Source organism: Taudactylus pleione, unplaced genomic scaffold (assembly GCF_031769625.1).
Source record: "Taudactylus pleione unplaced genomic scaffold, aTauple2 ptg000070l, whole genome shotgun sequence".
In the NCBI taxonomy this organism is placed as follows: Eukaryota; Metazoa; Chordata; class Amphibia; order Anura; family Myobatrachidae; genus Taudactylus; species Taudactylus pleione.
Window position 1 is genome coordinate 5,276,152 of NW_028284472.1, and position 22,843 is coordinate 5,298,994.

Below are 22,843 nucleotides of genomic sequence, written 5' to 3' on the forward strand. Positions count from 1 at the left end.
GATGGACACAGCAGACAGCAAAGCACCAGCCCCGAATGGATCAGCAGCACAAGCCCAGGACACAGAAGACAGCACAGACAGCCCAGATGGATCAGCAACAGCCCAGATGGACACAGCAGACAGCACAGTGACAGCACCAGCCCAGAATGGATCAGCAGTCACCAGCCCAGGACACAGCAGACATGAAAAACACCAGCCCAGAATGGATCAGCAGTCACCAGCCCAGGACACAGCAGACAGCACCAGCACCTATCCAAGCCCTACACTACTCACCCTCCCTGTTCAGTCTCCACAGCCGGAGTGAAATGGCGTCCGTCTCGTCGTCCCATATATACTACATTGATCATAGAGACGAAAGCTTGCGAACCGCGAGATTTCGTCTCTATGGTTTTGCCTTGATTTGAGAGATCCGAGTAAGGCGGGAACATCCGAGCCGGCTTGGCTCCGACTCGGATCTGCTAAATTCGGGTGGGCTCGGATGTCTAAAATCCGAACCCACTCATCTCTAGTTTTTACCTCCAGTACATTAATACAGGCCAGTTATTGCAATTAGCATATAAGTGAAAATAGCAGGTGATTATCACACAGTATAAAGTGTCTTGCTGAAAGGCACTGAAATTAATCATCGGCTAGTCATGTTGACAAGCGTGCAGATAATTTACTGTCTCTTTTCTTTGGCTAGGACTTCAAAGTCGCTGTGACGCAGGAAGAAGTGTTCCAAAAACAACACCTAATTCAAAGAAACTACTGGTGTGTTCTCCTGTGAAACCCACGGGAACATCCAAGTCACCTTTGATAATTGTTCTAGGAACTACAAGATCTTTAGCAGTAAAGTAAAAAAAAAAATCTGTACAATGAAATCTACCTGCCCAGGTCTACCAATAAAAATACCCAAATACTAAACCTCATTTTTCTATTTCCAGCCTTCAGGTGGTGTCACACCAGCAGTTTTTTAAAAAAAGCGCTTTTATGAAGATTACTGGCCTGGTTCTGAGTCGGGTATAAGAGGGATTGCTTGCGAATCTCACACACAGATAGAGGTCACAAGTGCAAGTCTATTGCTCTGTTGATGGAACACACTTTCCGTGAGCTGGACATTTCAGGGCGGTAAAATGGCGACAACCATTTGGTCATGCGTGGAACTGTTCCAACTCATGGGAGTGTCGCTGGCGTGCATGCCGACTTCCGTGCTCAATCGCAGCACGCGAATGGAAATTGGACGCCTGTTTCAGACAAGCCTTTTGTAGCATGGGATGGGAGCAAGTCCAGATATTAATGATGGCGCCTACAGTGGGCGGGATGGATTCCACCTGGAGATGCGTGGATAATCGGCATAAACGGGCGGATACTAGCATTAGCATTAATTGGTAAGTAGGATGCCGCCACGGCTCTTTTATGTTATTTGGAAACAAATCAATACATGTGTAATAAATACTGTTACAGTATAATAAAAACTGCTTAGGCGCCACCATATATACTGTACATAAGAGCAATAAATGTGCTACAGGATAAACAACATTTAGAAAAAAATGACACAAGAATAGAATAAACATCTATATTTCTCATTTATTGTAATCTATGAAAAATTAAAAATTGACAATGAAATTATAGTCCACATATTCTCTCTTTTATCGGGATATACTTTATTTTGCTATCAGGGTACTACTGTGAATGCGTGGGGCTAAAGATCGCTAGGAGCCCTTGTGTCCCCTTATAGTAATTATAATAACTTAGAGAGCAGGAGGCGAAGGGTTACAGTAATTCTTCTGTACTTTAACCACACAACTGACAACTTTATTTCGCCAAAACAACTCACAAATTCTTGTTTTTTTTTTTTAAATAAAGTTTAAAAAGCATTTTTTTTAAATATATCAAAAAAATATACCTGCAGTAGGGAGTGTTTTGCACTCTCCCCACCCCCGTATCTATAGGCACCCGTCGTAATATCACTTCCCTCCTCCCATCAGAAATAGCTCCGCCAGTGGCAAAAGATCCCCAGCTTTACCTACCCCCACCCCAGGGGCGTATTAAGAGAGGAGGGGGCCGGTGTGCAGTCTCCACCCGGGGCCCCCTCTTCTCTGCCCGGCGGCTGGCAGCGCACTGAGAGTATCAGTCTCCGGGCACTAGATCAGGCGGTAGCCAAATTTCCAGGCAATTTGTAGAGCGATGGTACCACCAACGCGGGACTCTGGAGAGGAAAGTATTTATTAAATGAGTGCAGGGTGTGCGGTGTGGGCCCCACTGGACCCGGGGGCCCGTGTGCGCTGCACACCCTGCACCCATACTAGATATCAGCGCCGTAGCTAGATGGCAGTGCGCCCTGTGCAGCACTGCCGCCCCTCTCACTCCCTCTCCACCCCCCTTCTCCCCCCCTGAGCGCTTACTTTACTTCCGAGGGGAGGAGGGAGGGCGGGATCCTGCGCCGACATTCACTGTGCGGCGCGCACCACTGCCGGAGGTCTCTTCCTGCAGACCTCCGGCGCAGAGAAGTGTGTGGCCAGTGCCGCTGGAGGATTCCGCCCTGTGCGGAGGCACCGGTCGCACCACCCTCCCTACGGCCCTGCTAGATATGCCCCTGCCAACCCCCATTGTGGTAATAGAGCCTCCACCCTCACCCCCAGTGTCATTGATCCCCCAGTTTAGTCCTCCCCCATGTGTCACTATATATGAAATTTTTTATTTTTAGTATATATCTCTCCTCCAGCCAAATAAATATTCTTATGGGGCAGCATAACCCACCCTACTCTCCCCCAGTGCCAAAAGATGACTCCCCCCCCTTTTACCCCCATAACTCGTGGATTAGCCCCGCTCCCTCACCTCATTGCATCATGAGTCCCCCCTGTTGCTCACTATGTTCCCCTCCTGGCCCTTTTACTTTAGGCTCATGCACCCAGGAGTGCCATTCGCACGTTATTCTGGGGTGCGATTTGGGGTGTGATGACGGCGGTCACAGGCCACATCGTCACTCCCAGGGGGGCTGGGCAGGAGGAGGAAATCCGTACTGCACATAATTTCCTCCATTACACAAGGAGGACACAGCAGCACGAACGCATGAGGTGTCAGGTAACGCAGTCCTGTCTGCGGCCGCAACTCATGCGTCAGTGCCAGGCGAGTGGTTAATGTAGGGGAGTGGAAAATACCTTTTGATGAACTAGCTGAGAAGATATAATTATCCTTATTATTTGAGATAATTATTTACTTAACTTTGAACAGCTGAATCTCTCTTGTATTTATTTTTCACATGTAATTATCTCATTGTTTGGGTAACTGGCAGCATACATAAACCCTAGGTCTATCTTCATACATAGAGCTGAGCTGGCTGCAGTTTGGATCAGCTCTGTGCTCCATTGCTGACATTTTCTATCTTTCAGCAAATATAGACGGGGTAGTTTGTCAGGAATCAGCATGATTACCCCGACATGCGGCAGCCGGCCGGCAGGGGTGAAGATCCCGATTGTTCTTTGTAGGGGTGAGCGGGTTCGGATTTCTGAAATCCGAACCCCCCCGAGCCCCCCCGATCCGAGTCCGATCCGAGTCAGGCTCGACTTTTCCCGCCTGACTCGGATCTGAAATCGAGGCAAAACGTCATCATCCCGCCTTCCGAGTCTCGCGGGTTTTGGATCCTATATAAGGTACCCGCGTCGGCGCCATTTTCTCACTCGGCTGTGGACAGTGAAGAGGGAGGGTGGGAGTTAGGGCTGTGTAGTGTAGTGTAGTGTAGTGTAGTGCTGCTGTTGTCCACTACTTCAAAGTCCATAGGGGCTGGCTGTGTTGTGCTGTGCTGCTGTTGTTAATAGGGGCTGTGTCCACTACTTCAAAGTCCATAGGGGCTGGCTGGACTGTGTTGTGCAGTCAGTTCTCCATAGGGGCTGTGTCCACTCCAAAGTCCTGTGCAGTGTCCCAGTCCTAAAGGGGTGCTGTAGTGTTGTCCAGGGGGTGCTCTGTCCATCAGGGGTGCTCCCCCCAAGTGCTAAAAAAATAATATATTTTCTGTGTTTGTGAATTGTGTGCGCAGTAGCCGCACGTGCATCAACAAAGTAGTGCCAAGCGTGCGCCTGTGTCATAAGTAAAGGGCCGGCTGGCTTGACCATTAAGGGTGCTGTAACCCCCGAAAGTACACTCCAGTCCAAACCAAAAAAAAAATTATTTTCTGTGTTTGTGAATTGTGTGCGCAGTAGCCGCACGTGCATCAACAAAGTAGTGCCAAGCGTGCACCTGTGTCATAAGTAAAGGGCCGGCTGGCTTGACCGTTAAGGGTGCTGTAACCCCCGAAAGTACACTCCAGTCCAAACCAAAAAAAAAATTATTTTCTGTGTTTGTGAATTGTGTGCGCAGTAGCCGCACGTGCATCAACAAAGTAGTGCCAAGCGTGCGCCTGTGTCATAAGTAAAGGGCCGGCTGGCTTGACCGTTAAAGGGTGCTGTAACCCCCAAAGTACACTCCAGTCCAAACCAAAAAAAAAATTATTTTCTGTGTTTGTGAATTGTGTGCGCAGTAGCCGCACGTGCATCAACAAAGTAGTGCCAAGCGTGCGCCTGTGTCATAAGTAAAGGGCCGGCTGGCTTGACCGTTAAAGGGTGCTGTAACCCCCGAAAGTACACTCCAGTCCAAACCAAAAAAAAATTATTTTCTGTGTTTGTGAATTGTGTGCGCAGTAGCCGCACGTGCATCAACAAAGTAGTGCCAAGCGTGCGCCTGTGTCATAAGTAAAGGGCCGGCTGGCTTGACCGTTAAAGGGTGCTGTAACCCCCGAAAGTACACTCCAGTCCAAACCAAAAAAAAATTATTTTCTGTGTTTGTGAATTGTGTGCGCAGTAGCCGCACGTGCATCAACAAAGTAGTGCCAAGCGTGCGCCTGTGTCATAAGTAAAGGGCCGGCTGGCTTGACCGTTAAGGGTGCTGTAACCCCCGAAAGTACACTCCAGTCCAAACCAAAAAAAAAATTATTTTCTGTGTTTGTGAATTGTGTGCGCAGTAGCCGCACGTGCATCAACAAAGTAGTGCCAAGCGTGCACCTGTGTCATAAGTAAAGGGCCAGCTGGCTTGACCGTTAAAGGGTGCTGTAACCCCCAAAGTACACTCCAGTCCAAACCAAAAAAAAAATTATTTTCTGTGTTTGTGAATTGTGTGCGCAGTAGCCGCACGTGCATCAACAAAGTAGTGCCAAGCGTGCGCCTGTGTCATAAGTAAAGGGCCGGCTGGCTTGACCGTTAAAGGGTGCTGTAACCCCCAAAGTACACTCCAGTCCAAACCAAAAAAAAATTATTTTCTGTGTTTAGCCGCACGTATATATCAAATCGATATAACATAAATGGAGGACCAAACTTTCTCCGATAAAAATAAAATAGAGAAAGATCAAGAACCACTTCCTCCTAGTGCTGAAGCTGCTGCCACTAGTCATGACATAGACGATAACATGCCATCAACGTCGTCTGCCAAGGCCGATGCCCAATGTCATAGTAGAGGGCACATACAATCCCAAATGGCAAAGTTCAGGAAAATGACCTTGAAAAAGACATTTAAATCAGCTGAAGAGAAACGTAAACTTGCCAATATGCCATTTACGACACGGAGTGGCAAGGAACGGCTAAGGTCGATCCCTAGTATGTTCATGACTAGTGGTTCAGCTTCACATGACGATGGAAGCCCTCCTCCCACTAAAAAAATCAAAAGAGTTAAGCTGGCAAAAGCACAGCGAAGAACTGTGCTTTCTAAGAAGATATCACAAATCCCCAAGGAGAGTCCAAGTGTGGTGGTGGTTGCGATGCCTGACCTTCCCAGCACTGGACGGGAAGAGGTGGCTCTTTCCACCATTTGCACGCCCCCTGCAAGTGCTGAAAGGAGCACCCACAGTCCACTTGCTGATATGCAAATTGAAGATGTCACTGTTGAAGTACAACAGGATGAGGATACTGGTGTAGCTGGCGCTGAGGAGGAAGTTGGCGAGGAGGATTCTGATGGTGATGTGGTTTGTTTAAATCAGGCTCTGGGGGAGACAGTTGTTGTCCGTGGGATGAAAAAGCCCATCACGGTCATGCCTGGGCAGAAGACCAAACATTCCACCTCTTTGGTCTGGCAATATTTCTATCCAAATCCGGACAACAACTGTCTTGCCATATGTACCATATGTAAAGGTGAAATAAGTAGGGGTAGGGACGTCAACCACCTAGGAACATCCTCCCTTATACGGCACCTGCAGCGCGTTCATAAAAAGTTACTGTCAAGTTCAGAAACTTTGGCTAAGACCGTAAGCAGTCCAGGGACACCTAAATCCCGTTGTCCTGTTGTATCCAAGCGCCTGCAAACCACACCGTCAACTCCCTCCTCGTCAATTTCCTCCTTAGTCAGGATCGGAAGTAGTCCTGCAGGCCATGTCACTGGCATGACTGACTCTCCTATCCAGGATTCCTCTGGAGGATCCTGCATTGCTACGCCTACTGCTGCCGCTGCTGCTGTTGCTGCTGCTGCTGGGAGTCGTTCATCATCCCAGAGAGGAAGTAGGAACACCACTACTTTTACTAAACAATTGACCCTCCAACAGTCCTTAGCGAGGAGGATGAAGTACGACAGCAGTCATCCTGAAGCAAAACGTATAACTGAGGCCTTGACTGCTATGTTGGTGTTAGACGTGCGTCCGGTATCCGCCATTAGTGCAGTGGGATTTAGACAATTGATGGAGGTAGTGTGTCCCCGGTTCCAAATCCCGTCTAGATTCCACTTCACTAGGCAGGCGATACCGAGACTGTACAGAAACGTCAGAAAAAGTGTCCTCAGTGTCCTGAAAAATGCCGTTGTACACAATGTCCACTTAACCACGGACATGTGGACAAGTGGAACAGGGCAGACTAAGGACTATATGACTGTGACAGCCCACTGGGTAGATGTATCACCTTACGCAGCAACAGCAGCAGCGTCACCAGTAGCAGCATCTCAGAAACGCCAGCTCGTTACAAGGCAGGCTACGCTGTGTATCACCGGTTTCAGTAAGAGGCACACCGCCGACAACCTCTTAGAGAAACTGAGGGAAATCATCGCCCAGTGGCTTACCCCACTTAGACTCTCCTGGGGATTTGTGATATCTGACAACGCCACCAATATTGTGCGGGCATTACATCTGGGCAAATTCCAGCACGTCCCATGTTTTGCTCACACAATAAACTTGGTGGTGCAGAATTTTCTGAAAAGCGACAGGGGCGTGCAGGAGACGCTTTGGGTGGCCCAAAAAATTTCTGGCCACTTTCGCCATTCAGCGACTGCGTGCCGAAGACTGGAGCGCCAGCAAACACTCTTGAACCTGCCCCACCATCACCTGAAGCAAGAGGTTGTGACGCGGTGGAACTCAACCCTCTATATGCTTCAGAGGATGGAGGAGCAGCAAAAGGCCATACAAGCCTATACATCCACCTATGACATAGGCAAAGGAGGGGGTATGCACCTGACTCAAGCGCAGTGGAGAATGATTTCCGTGTTGTGCAAGGTTCTCCAGCCCTTCGAACTTGCCACACGTGAAGTCAGTTCAGACACAGCCAGCTTGAGTCAGGTCATTCCCCTCATCAGGCTTTTGCAGAAGCAGCTGGAGAAAGTGAAGGAGGAGCTAAGACGGAGCGATTCCGCTCGGCATGTGGGACTTGTGGATGAAGCCCTTCATTCGCTTTGCCAGGATTCCAGGGTGGTCAATCTGTTGAAATCAGACCACTACATTTTGGCCACCGTGCTTGATCCTAGGTTTAAAGCCTATGTGGTGTCTCTCTTTCCGGCCGACACAAGCCTGCAGAGGTGCAAAGACCTGCTGGTGAACACACTGTCAGCTGAAGCGGAACGTGACACGTCAACGGCTCCTTCTTCATTTTCTCCCGCAACTGGGGCTGCCAGGAAAAAACTTAGGTATCCTAAGCAACCCGCTGGCGGTGATGCAGGGCAGGCAGGACCAAGTTTGGACATCTGGTCCGGACTGAAGGACCTGGCAACAATTTCTGACATGTCTACTGTCACTGCATATGATACTGTCACCATTGACAGAATGGTGGAGGATTACATCGGTGACAGCATCCAAGTAGGCATGTCAGACAGTCCATACCTGTACTGGCAGGAAAAAGAGGCAATTTGGAGGCCCCTGTACAAGCTGGCTCTATTTTACCTGAGTTGCCCCCCCTCCAGTGTGTACTCCGAAAGAGTGTTTAGTGCAGCCGGGAACCTTGTCAGCGAAAGGCGTAGGAGGTTGCTTCCACAGAATGTGGAGAAGATGATGTTCATCAAAATGAATTATCAGCTCTTCCAGAGAGACCAGCCTCCAGAAGGTACAGAGGGACCTGTGGTGGTGGATTCAAGTGGGGACGAGTTAATACTTTGTGAGGATGAGGATGTACACACTGAAGAGGGTGAGGAATCGGTGGATGAGGAGGATGAGGATGACATCTTGCCTCCGTAGAGCCAGTTTGTGCAGGGACACATTAATTGCCAGCTTGTTTTGTGGGGGCCCAAACGAACCAATCATTTCAGCCACAGTTGTGTGGCAGACCCTGGCGCTGAAATGATTGATTTGTTAAAGTGTGCATGTCCTGTTTATACAACATAAGGGTGGGTGGGAGGGCCCAAGGACAATTCCATCTTGCACTTCTTTTTTTTCTTTGCATTATGTACAGTTTGGGGCCTAGTTTTTCTAACTGCCATCCTGTCTGCCACTGCAGTGTCACTCCTAGATGGGTCACGTGTTTGTGCCGCCCACTCGTGTCGCTTAGCATAGTCATCCAGCTACCTCGGTGCAACCTTTTGGACATGAAAACACTATTGTGAGGTGTGAGGTGTTCAGAATAGACTGGAAATGAGTGGAAATTAAGGTTATTGAGGTTAATAATAGCATAGGAGCAGAGAAACCAACAAATTCTGTGATTTTAGCTGTTTTTATGCTTTTTAAAAAAAAAATACAGATCCAAAACACAAAACCCAGAACCCAAAACACGGAAGGGTGGTTTTGGCAAAACCAATCCAGATCCAAAACACGAAGAAAGATCCAGATCCAAAACCAAAACACAAAACACGAAAAGTGGCCGGTGCACACCCCTAGTTCTTTGCGGTAAGTATCGCTAATCTAATTCCCTACCCTAACCTTCCCTTAGGGGTGCCTAACCGTAACCTCCCCCCCGAGTGCCTAACCCTAACCCCCCTCTAAGTGCCTAAATCTAACCTCCCCTTACCTGCAGCCTAACCCTAAGTCTCCTGGGGGGGTGTCTAACCCTAACCTCCCCCTGGGGGTGCCTAACCCTAACCCCCCCTTCCCCTAGCTTAACCCTAACCCTCCCCGGGGGGGGGTGTCTAACCCTAAGCCCCCCCAGGAGCCCCTAACCTAACCCTCCCCCCGCGGCTGTCCGCACCCGGCACCCGGCTTACCTTCGATCGTTGTGCCGGGTCTCGAGCTCCCGGTGTAGGTCAAATGACAGGCGTGGGGATTTAGATGCCTGTCATCAGTACCTTACTAGCATTAGACAGTCAGGAAGCCGGCGGTCGGGATTTCGTCTGTCGGCTTACCGACTGCTTCCCGTTTGTGCAGCGGGATTACAGAGTGGGGCTGGGGAGCATCATTACTTCAATCACAACTCCTAATGCAGGGGAATCATTATACAGGAAACAGAGAAATCATATCCACTTTGTAGTTACTGTACGTATTTGGCAGGATACAGATTCTAATTTAGCTTACATTTATAAATATGTGCTTAAACCTCTACTCAGTGGCGTCACTTATTTGTGTGACACCCGCGTGCGGCCGGTGGTACTTCTTGCCCGGGCAAGCTGGCATGGCCTCGCCCCTTTATGTGTGCCGATCTTGGGGGCGTGACTGCATGTCGCACCCCCTGTTCTCGGCACACAGTGGGCCCCAGCTTACCCAAACGCTACGGCATCTGCTGGGGCAGCTCACAGCCTCTCCCCTACCTCTCGTGACTGCTCGGTGACACCATCCGACGGGGTGACACCACAATAGCAGAGCAGGTCTGCTATTGTGGTGTCACCCCCTCAGATGGTGTCACCCGGTGACCACCGCACCCCTATAGTGACGCCAGTGCCTCTACTACATCCGAACGGATGTGCTGCCTCTGTTCCTGGCCCCAGAGCCAGTGGGCACTAGGACCCACCGTGGTTACACTGCGCATCTTTTTTCCTGTGACGTCCTTCAAGAATGGACAGTTCCCCGAGTACTCCATGCTGCCTGAAGCCAAGAGACTCCCAAACTCCACTGTGTTACTACCGCTTAGCATAGCAAGCACTCAGGTGGCATTACTGTATGCTACAAGTGCTCCCAGTGCATACTGCACTAGGCGCACTACAACGCCCATCATACCCCATACACTCTAGGCTGCAACTGGTAATATCTGTGCAGCCAATCTGCTGTGTGGACTCCCCTCCATATACATGACTGCAGCGCACTTACCGTACTCAGGGCCTGATTAAGCAGCGATCACTACTGCGATCGCAGCTGCAAATTCGCACGGAACATAGCTGCGAAAATGATAATGCCTGCCAAAGCTCCGCCGACATAAAGACGCCCAATACTGCTTTCTCACATCTGTCCGCTATCGCTCTTCTGCATAAACATCGGTACCATCGACGCACATCGACCACTCACGCAGCACTTACCGCAGGTCTGACCTGCCGCAGACACTGCAAGTCTCATCATCTTCAGAGAGCTCTCATGCTGCGTATGCGCTTGTAGTGGCTGATTTATGCACACCCCAGCAACGGCGTACAAAGGGACAGGCACGCCTGCGTTTCTACGACCACTCCCCCGTCACCAGCCCCAAACGCTTACAGTCTGTCACTCACCCCACGATGGATTCCTCTGTGCGCCCGTAATTGCAGTACCATCGCAGCGAACGCCCAGTGCACGATGACAAACAATCGCTGGATCTGCGTACGTAGTTGCATTTGCGATCGCTGCTAAATCAGGGCCCTCAGCACGTTAGCCAAAACTCTGCCAATGATAGAATGTAAAACAAATTGCTGCCTGTTTTATGTATATACCTGGCATGCTTTCTGCTGCTGTGCCACTGGGAGCCAGGAATCGGTAACACAGCTTGTGTTCCACCTCCGTTCTAAGGACCTCATTCAGAGTCTCTCGCTAGCGCTGTGCGCTCGCAAGCGGCCCGATGGTTTGCGTACGCAGTGCTTGCGGTATGGTAAGGCAACCACAAGCGCTGCGATTGCTTCCGATTGTCCTCGATGTACCAATGTTTTAATACACTTCCTGGAGATGACGTGTTGCTGGTGGGCGGCTCTGCCTGTGCGATTGGGCTACGCTGGCCGCTCGCTAAGACATGGTGGGCGTGCTTATGCCTTGATGAGCAATCGCTTCCCGTGGCGTCACTTTGACAAGTTTGCATACGCTGGGGGCGAGCGATCGCATCTAGCGAGAGACTCTTAATGAGGTCCTAAGAGAGGAATAGAAGTCAGGACAACATTACTGTTTAGTATGGTAGGTAATCTTTGCTCTTTTTCCTGTGCACCTTAATGGGGTACAAGGAAATATACGTGAAAATATTGGGCCTGAGGGTCTCATTCAGACCCGCTCGTGAGCGCTGTACGCTCGCAAGCGGGTCGATGGTGCCCAAGTGCGCATGCGCGAGACCCGGCGAGCGACGGGGAAGCCGTTGCTCCAGGTCTCGCACCAAAGGGGGCGTGCTGTCGATGGTGAGTGACAGCACGCCCCCTTTGGTGGGCATGGCTGCCCAGACTGAGGCGTTCCCATGGGAACGCCTACCGTCTGGGGCCGGCCCCACTGACATCACTAGTGATGTCAGTGGGAGTGATTTTGGCTCTGATAGAGCCAAAATCACTCCAAGGCTTGCGGCAGAGAAGACCCTACTGCAAGGGTCTCGTCGCAAACCCGATGGTCGCGATGGTCTTGACCATCGCGACCATCATCATGGACGCTCGCATAAGCTGTGGGTGGTAACCCACAGCTATGCGAGCGTCCAAAAGGCCGCTTCGCAATTTAAAAAAACACGCCCTGATTCAGAGCGGGCGCTCGTTCAGAGCGTCCGCCTCTGAATCAGGCCCTGAGTCAGCAGCCACGACTGTCTTTTACTGCATTGCGAGTGACTCTTTATGCTAATGCCATAGAGGATGGTATTCGTACAGAGACGCCCAGGGCTGTTCCACCGCTGAGTGTATTAAGATGCATCATCAGTTGCCCATCGGAAATTGCACCAACCTTATGGAGACTTTCCATCTGAACATGGCTGTCTGTGTCAGTGCTTAAAATGCAGTCGCTGCTTGTAACAAGGGGGCTAGCCACCCCCTTGTTACCACCCAAAAGCACCCACTGACATTGCCTCTCTCTGTGTCCAGATTAGTTCTGCTGCTCTGCTGGCGTTACTATCGAGATGCACGCTTAGTGCGACTTAGTCGCACGTGCACAATGAAAACATTTCACGCTTGCGTGCGGCATTGATATCAAGTGCACCTCTGAATAATACAGCTTTTATACCTAAATTCCGGGTCTGACCCGGAGGTTGGAACAGGACCTGATTCAGACCCGCTCGCTAGATGCGTACGCTCGCACTCAGCGTATGCAAAATCGTGACGGCAAGGCAGGCGATCGCACGGCAAGGCATTAGCACGCCCACTATGTCTTGGCATGCGATCACTTTGTGTATGCAGACACCCAGCAGCCTGTCTGAAGACGCCCACTTGCGCACGTCATCCCCAGGAAGTGTATGCAACCATCGGTACATCGGGTACCATCGTAAGCGAACGCAGCGCTTGAGGGTGGCTATACCCTGCCGCAAGCACTACGATCACTTGAGTGTAAAATTCAGCCAGGTGATGTGTACAATGACGCTGCCTCTGCGATCGCACCTCCACTCCCCCGTTATTAATGGCCTGCCCCTGTAACCACCCACAAACGGCTGCTCCTGTCACTCACTCTGCTGGGCTGTCTATGCATAGCGAGCGAACGCTTCCCGATCTCTCGCACTGGTTTGCGCACGTGCACTGCGATGCGTACGCATGCGCAGAAGGCGAAAATCAGCCAGCTACGAGCGAACGCTTCCTAGCGACTAGGTCTGAATGAGGTACTGGGTTCCAAACCGGATCAGACCCGGGAATTTAGCCGGCGCCGACCCAGGATATTCCCGAGTCTGCGCTGTTCACACCGGAGCCGGGTCTACAGTGACCCGGCTTTTCCGGCGTTGAAGTGGACACTTGGAGATGACGACATCTCCAAGCACCACTGAAGCTGGCCAACCGGCTGGCATGTGCCGCGATCCAGGTCATCGTGACCCGGATCGCCACTGCCGGGTTTCACAGGTTATTCCCGTGGAAAGCCCTGCAAGTTACCTGGGTTGGATTGCCGGGTCACTCCACCCGGGAATCCAACCCAGTACCCTTTTACACCAAGGAGCTACCCGGGTATTAGCTAAAAGGGATATAAGGCCCATCGTTACCTCCCGCCATTCTTCTGAGAGCACTCACAAAGTTGAATTACACCCTATGAATGTCACATAACACAACAGACTCCATGGGGTAAATGTAAATAGCCTGCAGACTGCAGGCACTGGCGAGTTCCGTGCTAGACTGCCTGATGTTTTAAAGTAGCAATCATCTGACAGGCAAAATCTTGATGGAAAGGACTGATATCTCCGCATTGTACGGAAATGGTACAGAAACCAGACAATACACCGGCAGCAGATGAGACAGGCACCTGCCAACGCCTGAGATTTAGTATACGGACAACTGCAAAATCAACATAACCCTGTGAGACATCGCCCTGGTGTTTGCTGTGATGAATAATTGATATAGATTAACAACAATAGTATTGGTATTAGCATATATTTATACTACTAATACTATTTTTGTTAATCCATATGAATTATTAATTCCAACCAACACCGCCGCGATGACTCACATGGAAATGTAAACCACATAGACCTTCACTGCATTGGATTTTGCTGATTAGCTGGTCCATCATTGGCTACTTACGAGGCAGCCATCTTGAGGTCTCCTCTCTGCTTTGGGTCCATTTCCAATGCTGAGAAGTAATAATAGAAACGCTCTGACTGAGCCCTATAAATACTCTGCATATGGCAGGTTCTGCTCGCAAACCAAGGATTGAATTTCTAGAATGTTATGCTGGGTACACACTAGGACGATGTCGGGGCGCTATGACGTTTACATCCGAATTGTCCAGTGTGTACGGACTATCTGCGCAATCCCACGGTCACATGCCATACTGTCTGGTCGGCCGTGCTGCATGCCCAACCGGACGATATCGCATGCGGTGCTGTTGCAGGTAATGAAAGACGGAACGAGGGATCATTCCATCGTTCATTACGTCGCTAAGTGTGTACCCAGCTTTAGTGTTGAGCACTCCGGACATAGGGTCTACAGTATTTCAGAGATGGACGCAAGTGGCACAATAGTTGCGTGTGTGGACGTAACTACTGTGCTAAAATATAGTAATGATGCAGGGGAAATCCTATGTAAGTAAGCGACTCCTGCTGGCTTCGGAGATCTGCTGCTTCGTCCAAAGATGCTGGAGCGTATCACTTGGCTGACCATCGGTCATCTGAGTAACCCTCAGGGTGGCCGGGCTGTTTCCGCTTATGGGGGCCAGTAAATCTGTCTTGGAAGACACAGACACTGACCTCAGCACTCCCAGCAAATGGGGCCGACATGCCTCCATTTTTGAAAACGCAGCCCAGGGCCGACCATCCTTACCCCCACAGGTCCGCAGCATGTCAGTCACACTGTAGCTTCGTGGCTGGCCTGCACATGCGCAGTACAGATCCTGCACCTGCACAGACAGGTTCGGACTGAGCTGCCGGGGAGAAGGGGAATTCCCCAGTAGGCCTAGGTGATTCATAGCCACGCCCTCTATTGCAGGAGGGCGAGGCTTAGCCCATATCACTGGTTCGTTCTTTACACTATGCAACTGCTTGCCGGGCAGTCATCAAAGGCTGCTGACTGACTCGGCAGGGGCTGCAGGCTGTGGGTGGTGGGCAGCAGGGTCCAGTTCCATGAAACACCACTCAGCTACAGCAGCACAAGCCCATGGGGGCAGAGCCACAGCAGCCCTGCACTGAAGGAGCCAGAGTATGGACTAAAAACAGCAATTACTGTATCTCTCTTTCAACAGTGTCTTTGTACAGTGTGGAACTACAAGACTGTATGCACTGCCAGAGGGCAAGCTGAGACTTGTAGTTAAAAATACCTGTAAAGAAAGGTACACAAACACATATATAGAGTTATATGTACATATATACAGTAGATCACAGTGTAGTGACAATCAACGTTTCACAGTGCCTTTATTCCATACATGCCTACTCTCCCGATTTGGCCGGGAGCCTCCCGAAAATCGGGTGCCGCTCCCGACCCCACGGAAAAGTAGGCAGGCCTCCCGACTTTTCCAGTCCCCCCCGCAATGTAATGCTAAACCCCCGCTTCTGAGGGGCTGATGACGCGATTCGCGCTGAATCGCGTAATCATAACACCACCCCCCGCATAGCAATGCCGGAAATATCGGCATTTTGTTGTGGGGGGCGGAGCATAAATGACTCTATCGCGTGGCTCCGCCCCAGCCCCGCCCCTAAACTCTTATTAAGTGCCCGGCCACGCCCCTCTATACAGGCCCTGCCCCCCTGCTACACCGACCTGGCTGCTTCCTCCCGGAAGCAGCCAGAAGAATCATAAAAACAGCTACAATCACCTAAAATGGGCCTATTTTTGTTCCTACAGTATAATTAACCTCAATAACATTTATTTCCAGTAATTTCCAATCAATTTTGACCACCTCAAAATATTATTTGCTTCATCTAGTTAAGGCCAAAAGGTTGCATCCAGCTAGCTGGCTGACTAAGCTAAGTGACACAGTGGGCGGCACTAACATGTGGCAGTTCAGTTTCTAATTTCCAATACTGATACAGTGTGTTATACAGTGTGCGTTGGATACACCAATAGTGCACTTACTGTGACAGCAGTGTCGGCAGTGCGGGGTTGCTGACGATGTCCTCAGTACATGGAATGGCAGTGCTGCGGTGCTGGCAGTGTCCTCAGTGAAGGGTACCGGTGATGTTGGCAGTGCGGTGGTGCCAGCGGTGTCTTTAGTGCAGGTTTGCTTGCTGTGTCGGCAGTGTGGGGGTTGCTGGTGGTGTCCTCAGTACATGGAATGACAGTGCTGCGGTGCTGGCAGTGTTCTCAGTGAAGGGTACCGGCGGTGTCAGCAGAGCGGGGGTGCCAGCGGTGTCTTCAGTGCAGGTTTGCTGACTGTGTCGGCAGTGCAGGGGTGTTCTCAATGCAGGGTGTCGGCGGTGTTGGCAGACCGGGGGTGCCAGCGGTGTCCTCAGTGCAGTTTTGCTGACTGTGTCAGCAGTGCAGTGGTGTTTTCAATGCAGGGTATCGGCGGTGTTGGCAGAGCGGGGGTGCCAGCGGTGTCCTCAGTGCATGTGTGCTGACAGTGTCAGCAGTGCAGGGGTGCTGGTGATGTCGGCAGTGTGGGGGTCGCTGACGGTGTCCTCAGTACAGGGGTTTCCGGCAGCAGTGGTGTCGGCAGCTGGAGATGCTGCCAGTGGAGGTGCCGGCGGTGTCGGCAGTGGGGGGTGCCGGCGGTGACAGGCGGCGGGGGATGGCGGACGCTGTCTTTTTTCTTCTGAATTTTTAATGGGCTTAACATTGATTGGCTGAGAGCCGTGACAGACGGCTCTCTCAGCCAATCAGCATTAAGCCCGCTCAATACAAAACCTCGCGACCTAACAGCGGGGTCGCAAGGTTTTGCCTCGGGTGAGGGATCCGGGGCAGGCAGGAAGCTTCGCTCGGATCACCCCAGATCCCCAAACTTCGGGTGGGTTCGGATCTCTGAGATCCAAACCCGCTCATCTCTAATCTTAAATAAGACCATCCACCCTGTGAGCGGCCATTGTCAGGGGCCGGACCGCACATCTGACCAGCAGTGTCTGCGTCATTACGTCATCAAGGCGGGCCCAACGTCCACACCAAATGAGGAGTCATGAGTGCTCCCCACACACTAACTGTCACCATAGCAACAGTGGCTATAAACAAACATAAGGACATATGGCAATCTCTGAATATGCAAATTGCTAAACACATTGCAAAACTAAAGGGTATACACAGTAAGAATAAAACATCAGTGATATAAACAGAATTGTAACAATAAACTGAATCATATTATGCCATAGCAGATGGTACTTGGCAATAAGTGATAGCAATATCTATAACACTTAAAAAATTAACACCAATATATTTCAAGTAAAATGCAAAGGACCAATACTTCCACAATGGTAATATATAGATGCCACATAACATACCTCCCAACTGTCCCGCATTTAGCGGGACAGTCCCATTTTTCTGAGACTGTCCCGCTGTCCCGCCCGCGGGCCGCAGTGTCCCGCGGTGGGGGGGGGAAGTTGGGAGAAGCATACACGCTGCCCTGCTATGCAGAGCAGCGTGTATGCAGAGGCAGAATAGACGCTGATGCTGAATAGATGCTAGGCATGCCCCATTAGTGACATAAACGGGGGCGTGTCACCTGAAAACGGCCCTTTAGGATTAGGCCACGCCCCTTTTCGGACGCGCACGCGCCTTTGGCGCGCACGGGTCCCGAATCCCTCTCACCAGATGTTGGGAGGTATGACATAAGCATATTTTCCAACTCTCCCTCATTATCAGGGAGACTCCCTGAAATAGTAGCAATCTCCCTGTCTCCCTGAAGAGTCCACCTTACCCCCATTATGAAGCTGTTATATTAAAAAAACAGAGATACAGAGATACTGTATATAAATTCAATTGGAAGCATTAGTATAATTTCCCTGCCAATTTCAGGGAGATTGTAGAAGTGACACCTATAAGCCGGCGTTAAAGTGGGCGTGTACCGCTACATCTGAGAGACGTGTCATAAAATGGACTTAGGGCATGATTCAGACCCGCTCACGAGCGCTATGCGCTCGCAAGCGGGTCGATGGTGACCCAGTTCGCATGCACACGACAGAGCCAGCTCCGTCGTGCGCATGCGCGAGACCCGGATAGCGACAGCCAAGCTCCAGGTCTCGTAACAAAGGGGCCGTGCTGTCGATGTTGAGTGACAGCACGCCCCCTTTGGTGGGCGGGTTGGGGGCGTGGCTGCCCAGACGGAGCCGTTCCCATGGGAATGCCTACCGTCTGGAGCCGGCCCCACTGACATCACAAGTGATGTCAGTGGGAGTGCTTCCGGCTCTGTTAGAGCTGAAAGCACTCTAGGGCTTGCGGCAACGAGATCCTACCGCAAGGGTCTCATCGCAAGCCCGATGGTCGCGATGGTCTTGACCATCGCGACCATCATCATGGCAGCTCGCATAAGCTGTGGGTGGTAACCCACAGCTATGCGAGCGACCAAGAGGCCGCAACCAAAAAAAAACACCCCGATTCAGAGCGGGCGCTCGTTCAGAGTGTCCGGCTCTGAATCAGGCCCTTAAATCCGTCCGTTTGTATGCAATGAACAGCAAACGATGCGCACTCCCGCTGAACGATAACGATATCGTCCATCGGGCTTGCATGCAGGCCAATATGGACGATATTGTTAATTTTCTATATGGGAGAACGATTGTTGGTCGTTCATCGTTGGTGAAATCGTTGGTGAAATCGTTGGTGTGTGGATGAACAATATTGTTCAACCAGCACACCAGGAATTTCAAGGGAGATCGTTCGCTGAACAGATCGTCCCGTGTGTACCCAGCATTAGTTAGATCTATTTGTTGATGGAAACACACTGATACTTTTCAGAAAATTAATGTAGCCATAGTGCCTTATAATTTTTATAACCAATGCAGGGAAATTATACTAATGATTCCATTTGAATGTATATATCACTGTTTTTATTTACCTATAACAGCTTCATGATTGGGGAAAGATGAAATCAGGGAGACTCGTCAGGGAGTCAGGGAGATTGCTACTATTTCAGGGAGTCTCCCTGACAATCAGTTGGCAAGTATGGAGGGGAGGTGGGTGGAGAATCGCAGACGTGCCGTTGCAGTACCGCGCATAAATTAACCACTGCGATGCCCTACGCAGACTGAGGCCCGATAGCGTGCGCTGATGTTAGCAATTTCTGAGTAAGGTCAGGGCTTGTGCAAGTGTGCATGATGCTGCGATGGTACTCGATGTTACCGAGGGTTTCGCAGTTTTGCTAAACATTACGGATGTGTGTAAGATAAGGTGGGCGTCCTTATGTAGTGCTGAGATTGCATTGCAATCGCAAGGGATTCGCATACTATCGCAGTGAGACTGTGTATATAATCGCTTTTGCATGTGCATCTGCGTTCAGGCCCTCAATCCAATATCCAAGGTAAAGAGAAGGCAAACAATGGCACTTTCCTGTAAATATATATACATGCAAGTGATAATAAGCAACCCATTTATCTTACAACAATATAAATACATTTTACTGTATATGAACTTCTACAAAAAACACAATTAGAGCACGGCACAACAATAGGAAATTATTAGACATCCTTATAGAAAGCAGCTCAAAACTTCATTAAGGGTCTGATTCATTACGGATCGCCACTGTGAGAATGCGCGCAATCAGCCGACTGGAGCGTTCTTCGCATGCGCATGCATCACAGCGCGTGTGTGAGGACACTCCACTGCCATCTGGACTGTGATCGCAGTGACTACGTAGAGCCATCGCAGAGTGATTGACGGGAAGTACCGTTTGCTCCGTGTCCCTGCATCGGAGAAAGAAAAAAAAAAAAACATCGTGGAGCTCTGAGCCATCGATGGCAGAGAATCATTCCATCTCTACCATCGATGGTGAAACCATCAACCAACAGTAGTTAGCAGTCGAAGTTTGGTAATCATTGATGGTCGATGCCCATCCCTACATTGTAAAAGTTTTAGGCCCTCATTCAGAGCCACTCGCTATCGGCAGTACGCTCGTTCCGAGCAATGTTCGCACATCTGCGCATGCGTACGGTTTTTAGTACGCATGCGCGAACCAGTCAGTGCGGCCGAAAATCATTTGTACGCAATATAGCGAGTGCCTGCTATTTTGAGTGACAGAATGAGGCGTATGTGGGTGGTAACAGGGGAAGGTGCTTGAAAACGGGGAGTGGAGATCCGATCGCAGGCGTGCTTAAAGGTCAAAACGGGCATTTTATGGGTGTGCATAATTAATATAGCAGCGTCAATGACCACGTCACTTGGTTTTTTTTAACTCAGAAATGCTCGCAAAATAGCGGTTGAAAAAAACAACCACAAGAATAGCGAGCAGTTCATATCCTGTTCGATGTACTCGATTAATCTAATAAATAGCGGACATGACGTATGGTGCGAGCGGCCAGGGGGCGTTTTTAAGAAATAAAAGAGCGTATGTTTTGCTCGCTCGTTCAGACTTAGAGGTGTGAACAGACTGCAATGTGCGAACGGATCATTTGCGTAGCCACCCCTTGATTTTGAACGAACGACCGCAAATAGCGAACGGCTCTGAATGAGGGCCTTAGTGCCCAATTACCATCCCGTATAGATGGCGGCACATGAGATGAGGTGACTGGGGGGCAGTTATTCTTCTTTCCTTCTGCCCTTCTGGTGGCTGGCCACACCTTTACAGTTTTGTGCTGCCACCCCTCAGGGCGTCCCTACCATTACATTTGCCCTGTTGGCCCTTTATGCCCAGTCCGACACTGTGCACAAATATCTAACTATGACAATTAGAGATGAGCTGGTCCGGATTTCAGAGATCCGAGCCCACCCGAACTTAGCAGATCCGAGTCGGATCCAAGCCGGCTCGGATGTTCCCACCTTACTCGGATCTCTCAAATCGAGGCAAAACCATAGAGACGAAATCTCGCGGTTCGCAAGCTTTCGTCTCTATGATCAATGTAGTATATAAGGGACCACGCGACGGACGCCATTTCACTCCGGCTGTGGAGACTGAACAAGGAGGGTGGGTAGTGTAGGGCTGGGAGAGGTGCTGGTGCTGTCTGCTGTGTCCTGGGCTGGTGACTTCTGATCCATTCTGGGCTGGTGCTGTCATTGTCACTGTGCTGTCTGCTGTGTCCTGGGCTGGTGTTTCTCATGTCTGCTGTGTCCTGGGCTGGTGACTGCTGATCCATTCTGGGCTGGTGCTGTCACTGTGCTGTCTGCTGTATCCATCTGGGCTGTTGCTGATCCATCTGGGCTGTCTGTGCTGTCTCCTGTGTCCTGGGCTGGTGCTGTGTCCATCTGGGCCCAAGTTCTGGACTCAAAAAAAAAATAAATAAATATATATATAGTTAAAAAAAAAATCAGTGTCTTTTATATTATTCTGTGTGTGTGTGCGTGGGTGTTAGGCTTAACCACAGTACCGCACAAGAGCCAGCCAGCAACGCAAGTTGCAACCTAGTGCTACCCGACTCCAGTCGTGATCAATCTGTGCTCGGGGCCCAAGTTCTGGAGCTGAATAAAAATAAAAATCAATTGTTTTTTTTTTCTAATAATTGTCTGTGTGTGTGTGCATGTTAGGCTTAGCCGCACAAGATCTAGCAAGTCGGCAACGCAACCTAGTGCTGCCCGACTCCAGTCATCACAATCTGTGCTCTGGGCCCAAGTTCTGGACCCGAAACCCCCCCCCCCCAAAAAAAATAGTGTCTGTTGTCTATTTATTTTCTGTATGTGTGTGCGTGTTAGGCTTAGCCATACAAGATACAGCAATGCAACCTAGTGCTGCCTGACTCCAGTCGTCACCATTCTGTGCTCTGGGCCCAAGTTCTGGACCCCCCCCCCAAAAAAAATAGTGTCTTTCGTATATTTTTTTTCTGTGTGCGCACGACTGCACGTGTGTGAATTTTGGAACCACTATTGGTGCTTGTGACACTGCTTCAAGACTGCAGAAAATATGGAGGGCTATCACATGACAAGAGAGCAAGGCCAAGAACCACATGTTGTAGCTGCCGCCAGCAGTCATCATGATAACGTAAGGCCGCCAACTTCCTTGTCCTCTATGAAGGCCCGTGCCTTCAATCCTCCAGGGTATCCCAACCATCATCGTTGCACAGTCCTCAACTCTATTATTAATTATATCAATCAGTTTTGAGCCAGCAAGCTAGATGCAACCTTTTGGCCCTTTAACTAGATGAAAAAAAAAATCAATATTGTGAGCTGTGAGGTAACCAAAATTGACTGGAAATGAATGGAAATAAATGTTATTGAGGTTATTAATACTGTAGGAACAAAAAAAAGGCACATTTTATGTGATTTTAGCTGTTTTTTTGATTTTTTAAGAAAAAAAAATCCAGATCCAAAACCAAAACAAGAAAACAAAACACCAAGGAAAAAAATCCAAAACCAGATTCAGATCCAAAACCAGGGGAGATCCAAAACCAAAACCAAATCACGAGGGTCGGCGCACATCTCTAATCACAATACACTCTCGGGTTACATCCATCTCTGAATAGGCCCATAATCCAATACACCGCTGTCAGTGCTGTATAAACTGGATAAAGGAGTGAGATAGGCAAGTTAAAGGTGACTTTCCAGTAGGAAATGAAGGGACAGTTAGGGATGACAGGTGACAGTAGATAACCATACAAATCAGATAGTATGCATACTGTATATTTCTTTCTCGTCTCACACACCCATAAGTATAGGATTAGTATAATGAATGATATTTAACTCCCTTTGTACACAGGAGTGGGGTAACCAGTTTGAACAATCAATCTTCAAAGATTTCACAGTACATACAGGATTTATATAATCCCAATGAGCTGGATACAGCGATGAAGTACAAGGACAAATAACAATGGATTACTGTATATCACCCTGACTCGTCTATACAAATCAGATCCAGGCCCAAATCAATTATACACCCTGGCTTAGCACAAATCAC